This window comes from Talpa europaea, assembly GCF_964194135.1.
Source record: "Talpa europaea genome assembly, chromosome: 14".
Lineage (NCBI taxonomy): Eukaryota > Metazoa > Chordata > Mammalia > Eulipotyphla > Talpidae > Talpa > Talpa europaea.
Window position 1 is genome coordinate 90,296,762 of NC_140082.1, and position 9,814 is coordinate 90,306,575.

Here is a 9,814-nt window from a genome sequence, read left to right on the forward strand (position 1 = left end):
GAAATAGCACAGCTAACTTGATTCATATTGAAGCCCGTATTATGACGGACGAGAGAGAACATTTGGCCTTTGTCTGGAAGGTGCACTGTGCATGACTGGTAAGGGCACCCCCCATATGCTCTATAGGTATTTTTGCAGTGATCTAAGGTTTGATGGTAAAGAAACAAAACAAGGCGTTCATAAGGTTAGTAATCGATGAAAGAGTTAGGGTGAGAGTGATAGGTGCTGTGCATCCGGCCTGTGGGCACTCGCAGTACCCACCTAGTGGGTGGTCTCAGTGGATCCTGAGACAAAGGTCTCCCTAACTTTGAATTTCCATCCACAGGACACTGAGCTAGGGGAGATTTTGACAAGAAATGCACATCCTAGTAGGACCCAGGTTATAACATACATACTGTTTGTCTTCAGGGGCACGTTTGACCCGTGATAGATGGTGCCAGGAGGGGTGTCCCAGAAGTGTTACCACTGCAGGTGTGGTGAGAATAACCGTGTGTGGGCCGGTCCACCGAGGCTGCAGTGGCTTTGGCCAAAGCGATTTGAGCAGGACTTGGTCTCCTGGATGCAGTGGTAGGGAAGGTTGGTTGAGGAGGTCAAGATCCGAGGCAGGACTGGGGAATTACCGGTCTGTGTGTTCCCGGAGCAGTTGGCTGAGTAGGGAGAGGTCAATCCTGTCCGGGTAGGTGTCCACGCAGTTGGTGAGCTGCAAAAGAAGGTGGGCGAACTCCCCTTTGAGGTGACATGCGAGCACAGGTTTGACGACGGGAACATATTTGTCAGACTTTTGCACTCAAGGAGGGGTGGAAGAAGAGCAGACTCAGGAATTGGTGTTCATTAGGCTCCTAAGTCGGAGTGATGGAGGGGACTGATAGAGAATAGGGGAAGGGTCTGCAGCAGAGTCAGTTGTGAGAGCGAAAGCCCTTGCATCCGCCTTGTTTTTCCCTGTGGTAACGTAAGAATTGTCAGTTGGTGTCCTTTCAGTGGATAATGGCGACTTCAGTTGGAAGCTGCAAGGCTATTAAAAGCTTAAGGATAAGTTTAGCGTTTATGATGGGGGACCCCTTGGTGGAAAGGAACCCCCTTTCCTGCTGGGTGGAAAGGAACCCCCTTATTGCAGCATGACTGTGAGCAATAAGGAAGGCATATTTTGAATTTATATAGATGTTGACTTTCTTATGTTTGCTGAGGGTTAGGTCCCTGGTTAAGTGCTATGAGTTTTGTTTTTTGGGAGGTGGTTCTTTCAGGCAGTTTTTCTGTGTCGATTACCTGATCGATGGTAACAGTGGCCTAGGCGGCCCTCCGCTGACCACGCGCATCTTCGCAAGAGCTGCCAGTCTACAAACACAGGAGGCATCTGACAAAGGAGAGTCAGTCTGGAGGTTTGCATTTCTTTCAGGATTTTAGGACACGAATGAATGGCAGAAGGGGGCCAGAGACAGGCAGGAGAGTGACTGGGTTGAGAGAATTAGACTGAGTGAGACTCACTAGATGGTTTTCGATAAAAAATATATGGAAGTTTTGTAAGCAGGAAGTAGTAAGAGTGGAGAGCGAGCGGCGAGACAGGAGGTCCTGAAGGCGGTGCGAGGAATATACTTGGGTGGGTCTTTCCAGAGTAAGTTTGAGGGATTCCCGGGTGAGTAGAGCTGTCGCCGCCAGGGCTCTAAGGCAGGGTTGCCAGCTCCTAATGGTGGGATCCATCTGCTTGGAGAGATAAGGGATAGGATGCAGGGCTGGTCCGAGAGGCTGGGAAAGGCCGCCTGCCGCAGTGCCCTGACGTTCGTCTGTGAACAGGAGCAAAGGCTTTTCTGGATCAGGAAGGGTAAGGACAGGTCCCTGAAGAAGGATATGTGTGACTCTGTGGACTCTCCGGGGCATTGGAGAGGTCCTTCAGGGAGGCTTTTGCTGTATCATATAGTGGCTTGGCTAAGGAAGCAAAATTAGGGATCCAGTGTCAGAAGAATCCAACCAAACCTAGGAAAGAAAGGATTTGTTCTGCTGATTCAGGGGAGGGAAGGTCCCGGATTGTCTGCTTGTGGTCCACCGTCAGCTGTTTGGAGGAAGGAGTTAGTGGAAGACCCAGATAGACAGCTGTGGGAACAGAAAGTTGAGCTTTGGATGGGGAGACACTATCCTTTGGAGCACAGGAGGCTGAGGAGTTGTGCAGTGTGTTGCTGAGACAGTGGCAGAGCAGGACGGCAGAGGAGGAGTCAGCGACACACTGGAGGAGAGTGCGGGGTGGAGTATGACATGTCGAGAGATCACTGGCTAATGCCTGACCAAACAGATGAGAGCTGTCCCGGGAACCCTAAGGCAGGACTGTCCAGGCCAGTTGCTGGGAGGTGTGTGTCCAGGTTTTCCCAAGTAAAAGCGAATAGTAAGTAACATTGCGGATCCAGAGGGATGGTAAAAAAGGCATCTTTGAGGTGAAGTACAGAGAAGTGTGTGGTAGGAGGCGGTATATGAGATAGAAGGATGTAGGGGTTTGGCACTACAGGATGGCTAGGCACCACCACTTCGTTAATGAGGCGAAGGTCTGGAACTAGGCGATAAGAACCATCAGGCTTTTTTACAGGAGAATGGGAGTATTACAGGGCGAGTTGACAGGAGTAAGGAGTTTCTTTCCCAGGAGTCGTTGGCTGATGGGTTTGAGACCCTGACGATGAGTGAGGGAAATTGGAAACTGGGAGCGAGAGGGAAAAGAAGAGGGATTCTTAAGGCAAATGAGGACTGGGGTACGATGGGTGGCAACAATCAGGATAGAGATATTCCAGAACATGGGGTTGACAGTGGAAGGAGACAGCGGGTAGTCCTGAGAAGGATGAGGAGATGTTTGGAGTCGTGGGAGGGTGAGAGCAGCACTAAGGTGCTGGAACCATGAGAGAGTAGCCCTGAGTTTGGTCAGAAGATCGTGACCCAGGAGTGGTGTGGGGCAAGAAGGCATGACTAGGAAAGAGCGGACCAGTGGTCCTGAGCCGAGAAGGAAGGCCGTCAACTCCCGTAACCAAGGCCTGAGAAGGATAAACTTGACCGGAATAGGAGGGGAGGACAGAGAAGGTAGACCCCGTGTCAACCAGAAAGGAGATGGACTTACCTGCTACCTTGACCGTTACCCTGGGCTCCTCGAAGGTTATCGGAGTTGATAAGTCTGGGCCTCTTCAGTCCTCAGCCGCCAAACCCAAGACTGCCGGTGGCAAGAGTTGCAGGGGCTGGAAGGACTGGCCCACCACAGCCAGGCGTGCAGGGACAGTCACTTTTCCAGTGACCCTGGACGTTGCACATGAGGCACGGTCCTGGCGGAGGGCGGGGGTTGGGGCATTGTCTGGACCAGTGTTCTTGGCCACATTTGAAGCAGGCTTCGGCGGCGGTCGGTTGGTTGGGGCGCATGGGGCCCATTGTCGTCCTCTGTCGGGCAGCAGGCGCTGCGGTCGTTGGAGGAGCAGGGCCTGGCGGTCTCAAGGCAGCTACTGGGGCCTGAGCTTGAAGCTCAGCCTTCTGGCGACTGCGGAGTTCCCTCTCTGCCCTGTCCTGTTCCTCCCGGTTGTTAAATACTGTAAAGGCCATGGTCAGCAGATCCTGGATAGGGGTTTGAGGACCATCCTCAGCCTTTGGAAGTCAGGAGGGTTTTTTGAGGAAGACTAGGTAATGTTTTTGAGCTTATGAAAGTTTATAGGTTTAGGCGCTGCAGGTTGGAGACCAGCCGGGGACAGGTCAGAGGTCAGGGTGGAAGAGAAGATAACATGTAATTATGACATGTATGGTCATAGGCTTGGGTAAGATCATGAAATTTAGGTGTAGGTGATACAGTTAACAAGTTTCTCTTTCCCCCATTTTTTGCAATTCCCCTTATCTAGCATTAACAGGATTGATGATTTGTCTTTCCCATTTGTTGCAGCTTCCCCTCCCCTTGGGAAGAAAAAAAAAAGCTGGCGCCCACCGGTTTCCCTGTAGACCCTTCCCCCTCGCCCTAAGGAAAACAAGTTGGCGATCACCCCTCTCTGTGCCTTGACACCTTCCCCTTCCCTTAAGATGAATGAGCTGACACCCATCCATCTCCCTGTTGAGCTGGCGCCCACTTGTCTCTGTTCGGACCCCTTCCCCCTCCCCTTCGCGGATGCCTACCCATCTCCCCCTGTATAAATACCCCTGCCCGCTGCCAAAGAGGAGGATGGTGGTTTTTCGGACATGAGTCTGCCGCCCTCCTCATTTGTCGACAAATAAAACCGCTTTCCTTTTCCTCAAACTCAGTTTCCTTTTATTGGCTGAGGGAAACTGAGGCTGGCGTTCGGTAACAATTTTGGCGAGCCAGCCAGGAGGTGGATGCCACTTCGGCTCTCCCAACCCCAACTCTGACTTCCAACTGACAGAGCTGTTGCCCGCTGCAGCGCACCAGGGCTCACCTTCTATGCTGGTCTGTGCTGTCAGAGAGGGGCCTGGGCATCCCGGGTGGCATCCTGACCCTCCTGCTGAGAGGGAGCGCCCTCTCTCCAGGAGGATGAGGGAGAGTCCCAGCAGCTGCCGGAGTTCTTTTTCCTCCGGGGAACTTCCCAAGTCCTCCTCGGGAGAGGCACAGCTCTTCTCTGCACCCTGGATTTACCTTTGAAGAGATGGAAACTGGATGGAAAACCGCCGTCCCCTGGCTTTTGGTGTAAGTTCCCCTGGCGTGCACGCCAAGACCTTGGCCTTCACACATTCGGGAGGAATCTGAGTCCCCTCACGGAGGGAGTTCAGGTCTCCTCATTTGGGAGGGAGTCTATGAGTCTCCCTCAATTTGGAGCGCTCTTTGGTGTGTTAGGCCCGGTTGAGTGGGAATTGGGAAACATTTGGTGTTTTGTCACTTGATATCTATTTGGTATTTGGTATTTGGAGTTTCCCGTTTGTTTTTGGAAGCCAGGGATTTAGTTAAACTTATGAGAGGTGCCGTATTTGTTCCATCTAAAAGCCCCTTGGGGAAAATATTAATGAGTGGTCGACCTGTAGCTACAAACCTATGTCTAAGAAGCAGCTCCTATCACGGTTTCCCTGCAGGAGCCCAGGAAAAACTGATTGTGGGGAACAGACTGATTTTTTTTTTTTAGCACAAGAGCCAGGCAATATACTCTCCTTTTCCACATTGGCTGGCTCACCTGTGAGCTCCTTTTATCTATGCTCTGCTAAAATCTTACCCTGACATTCAGTGTCAGTCCAGATGCTTTGGCTTTAGGCAACCTAAGATTATTCTGACTCTTCTAGGACATTGGCAGATGGCTGGAAGGACTGGAATTGTTCCAGAGAGAAAACTGGGCTTGGACCAGGACTTCTACTTGATGTTGTTTTTGGAGTTAGTGGGTCTGGAGTGCGGGGTCTTTGGGTTCACTATGGGAAAGGTGTTGCCAGAGCTCCTGTTTCAGGGACCTGCAGCAAGCTTCCCAGGCCAGTTTCTCCACGAGACAGAGACATTAGTTATATTGAAAGGGCAGGTTTATTAGGGAAAGGGGACAAGGAAAGTAAAGGAGACACAAGCGGGCAGGAACAGCTGCCCCAGGAGGGACAGGTTTGCTGAGAGAGGCCTGCATGGTTGCAGGTGGGTGGCTTTGAGGAGAGTGACCTCTGCTGAGGGAGGTCAGTGAGGAGAGGCCCCAGAGAGACAGGTCAGGGGCAGGCAGGGAGGCTGCTGCCCTGCAGAGGGAGAGGGTTGGTGAAAAGAGGAAGCTACTTAGGCACAGGTGGGCAGACAGAGTGCTCTCCGGAGCCTGTGCAGAGATTGAACGGATATAGTTGTCTTCTGTTTGGGAGGGATTCGCCCCTTGTGAGCCTTCGGGTTAGTTACTGATTCTGGATAATTATGTAGAATCTGAAAGTGACCAGAGATTCTACAATAGGCCCAATTCTACAATAGGCCCAATCTCCATATCTTTATACCTGCTTGGGTGTTATGCTTTGTAATCTAGGCATTGGAGACTGAGGATCTTGGTTTCCATAGCTGTGTCAATGGCTATGCTAATCCCTTCTACCCAGGCCTCCAGCTCTTGGCATTTTGTGAGCCAGGTTTTTGGTCTTGTGGACACCTCTTTTTCAGTTTTTCTATTCTTGTCTTACCTTACCTTTTCCCCATTTTATGCAAATAGATTTGTGAATCTGATCTTTGTGCCTGTGTAAGGAATTCAAGCAAGTATCTGGAATCAGGTCTTGGATAATTTAAAAATTTGGTATTTTTCTGCTTTTTGTGTTTTAGTCAGATACCTAACTCAGTATTTACCAGTCACTGTAATAATTGGATGTAAAGTAAGCTGAAGAGAGTGTTCTCCACTTTAAGGAGGTGTTTTCTTCCTCTAAATTTGCGGCTTTTTCTGATCATGTGCTGAGACTTCTGGGATCAGGCTCAGTTGGTTTGTCAAGATTACTTTGGACTTTCTAGTTAGCTATAAAGGAAGCTTGCTAGTTGGTTGAAAAATTTCTAAACTTCTTATTGACCATAAAATTTTAGGTTTCCTTGAAAATCTAAGTCTCTTAAAATAATCAATTTACTAATCAAACTACATAGTAGGTTTCTGTAAATAATATTCCTTATCAAATTTCTAGTAAGAATCTAAGAACAAATAAGCTGCCAAGTAAGATCTTAATTTGCCTCTTCTGCTGTCCTTCTCGTGGCCCATGTATATCTCATGGCCCATGTTCTATCTTTCTTAGGACCAGGCCTCATCCGTGAGGTCAAACAGAAACTAGGACTCCGTGAAGCAATTTGAGTTTTCTATGCTTGTCTTTAAAAATGGTTCCAATCTTGGGTTCTAGAGGTTTTAAAATGATTAAAATGGGATGCTTATTAGAACATGTAAGGACTTTAACTTCCATCTCTCTTATTGGAAACCTCCTTGATTAAAAACAAAAACAAAAACAAAAACAAAAAAACAGAACTTAGATGGCTATATCAACTTAACTTGAAAACTTAAGTTGTTTTAGGAATTAGTCTATCTTTGTATTGAAAGGAATATAGTTTTGGTGAAACTGTCTACCCATCCAATATCTCTTCTAGGAATTTAAAGGAATATGTGGCCTTAGAAAACTGATAGGGAATTTTATGCCCCACTTTCTTTAGAACCTAAGGGGCATTCTTACAAATATAACTTGAGAAATGTTTTCTTGTCTGAAGGAGTTAGTTAGAAAAGATATTAAAAAGCAAATTAATAATTGTTGTCAGTGTTGTCAGAAATATTGGTAAAATAACTATCTCTAAAAATTAGTGCAAATGGCCAAAATTCTAAATGAAAGAGATCTCTGTGTCTATGTCTTTGCCTTTGTGTTTTTTTGTCTCTGGAGGGTTACTGTGTTAAAAATCATTTTAAATGGCGCCTATATAAATTCTAATAGAAAAGAACCCAAATTTTGAGATCGCGATCTAAAATTTTTGGTAAACAAAAACTAGTTCAAAATGTAATGGTTTAATTAAAGCACATATGTCTTAGATTTATAATGTTGGGAGTTAAAAGTTTTATTGTATGTTAAATGCGTTTTAAAAAATTTGGAGTGGTCAAAAAAAAAGAAAAAAAATATTGACCTGGTCTATGTTAACAGAGATAAGTGTGATTTTGTTTATAGCTGGACTTCTTTTTTTTTTAATAATAAATTTTATTTTTATATTCCCCCATACAATTGCAAACGCCCCATTCTGACCCCAATCCTTCCCCTCCCGCCCCCCGCCCCCCAAAAAGTGTCTCTGGTTCATAGTTTTTTGTTGATTTTGATTTTCACTTTCTTATATTCATTTTCCTGGTCCCTTATTTAAGTTTTCTAGATTCCTGCTATGAGTGAGACCATCCAGTATTTTTCTTTTTCTTTTTGGCTTATTTCGCTGAGCATGATCCCTTCCAGCGCCATCCATGTTGCAGCAAATTGCATGTGTTTATCTTTTTTGAATGCTGAGTAATATTCCATGGTATATATGCACCCCATCTTCTTGATCCAGTCATCTATTTTTGGGCATTTGGGTTGTTTCCAAAGCTTAGCTATTGTAAACAGTGCTGCTATAAACATAGGGGTGCAGGTGCTCTTTGGAACTGATGTTTCTGTGTCCTTTGGGTAAATACCTAGGAGTGGAATTGCTGGATCATATGGAAGCTCTATGTTTAGTAGGTCCAGAAATCTCCACACAGCTCTCCATAGTGGTTGGACCAGTTTGCACTCCCACCAACAGTGCAGAAGAGTTCCTTTTTCTCCACACCCTCGCCAACATTTGTTGTTGCTAGTTTTTTTAATATGTGCCCTTCTCACTGGTGTGAGATGGTATCTCATGGTAGTTTTGATTTGCATTTCCCTGATGACAAGTGACGTTGAACATTTTTTCATATGCCTGTTGGCCATTTGCATTTCCTCTTCAGAGAAGTTTCTTTTTAGCTCTTCTGCCCATTTTTTGACTGGATTATTTTCTTTGTTGTTGCTGAGTCTCATCAGCTCTTTGCAGATTTTTGTGATCAGTCCTTTATCATTAGTGTTGGGTGCAAAAATGTTCTCCCAGTTGGTGGGGTTTCTCTTTGTTTTTGTTATTGTCTCTTTTGCTGTGCAAAAGCTCTTTAATTTGATATAGTCCCAGCTGTTTATCTTTGCTTTCACTATCACTGCTTTGGGTGATATGTCTGTAAAGATGTCTTTGATGTGCAAATCCCGTAGTGTTTCGCCTATATTTCCTTCTATGTATTTTATGGTTTCAGGTCTTATGTCTAGTTCTTTAATCCATTTTGAGTTGATTTTTGTGTATGGTGTGAGGTAGTGGTCAAGCTTCATTCTTTTGCATGTAGCGACCCAGTTTTCCCAGCACCATTTATTGAACAAACTTTCTTTGCTCCAATGCATAGTCTTTGCTCCTTTGTCAAAGATTAGTTGACCATAAATCTGTGGGTTTATTTCTGGATTTTCTATTCGATTCCATTGGTCTGTATGTCTGTTCTTGTTCCAATACCATGCAGTTTTGATGATTATGGCTTTGTAGTATAGTTTGAAGTCTGGGAGTCTGATGCCTCCATTCCCTTCTTTTTTTTTTTTCAGTAGAGCTTTGGCTATTCGGGGTTTTTGGTGATTCCATATGAATTTCATCAATAATTGTTCTATTTCTTTGAAGAATGACATTGAAATTTTGATTGGAATAGCATTGAATCTGTATATAGCTTTTGGTAGGATGGCCATTTTAATAATGTTTATTCTTCCAATCCATGAGCAGGGGATGTCTTTCCATTTCTTTGTGTCTTCTTCTATTTCTTTTAACAGTGTTTTATAGTTTTCTTTGTATAGGTCCTTTACCTCTTTTGTTAGATTTATTCCCAAATATTTGATTTTTTTTGTTTCGATAATAAAAGGGATGGTTTTTTTATTTCTTCTTCTTCAGATTTATTGTTTGTGTATAGGAAGGCTACTGACGTTTGCGTGTTGATTTTGTATCCTGCCACTTTACTGAATTGATTGATGAGTTGAATTAGTTTTTCTGTGGAGATTTTGGGGTTCTCTATGTAGATTATCATATCATCTGCAAATAGTGATAGTTTGACTTCTTCTTTTCCTATTTGGATTCCTTGGATATCTTTCTCTTGTCTTATTGCTCTGGCTAGGACTTCCAGTATTATATTGAAAAGCAGTGATGAGAGTGGACATCCTTGTCTTGTTCCAGATCTTAATGGAATTGCTTTCAGCTTTTCACCATTGAGAATGATACTGGCTGTTGGCTTGTCATAGATGGCCTTTATGATGTTGAGGTATGTTCCTTGTATCCCAAGAATTTCAAGGGCTTTAATCATGAATGGGTGTTGCACTTTGTCGAAAGCTTTCTCAGCATCTATTGATATTATCATATGGT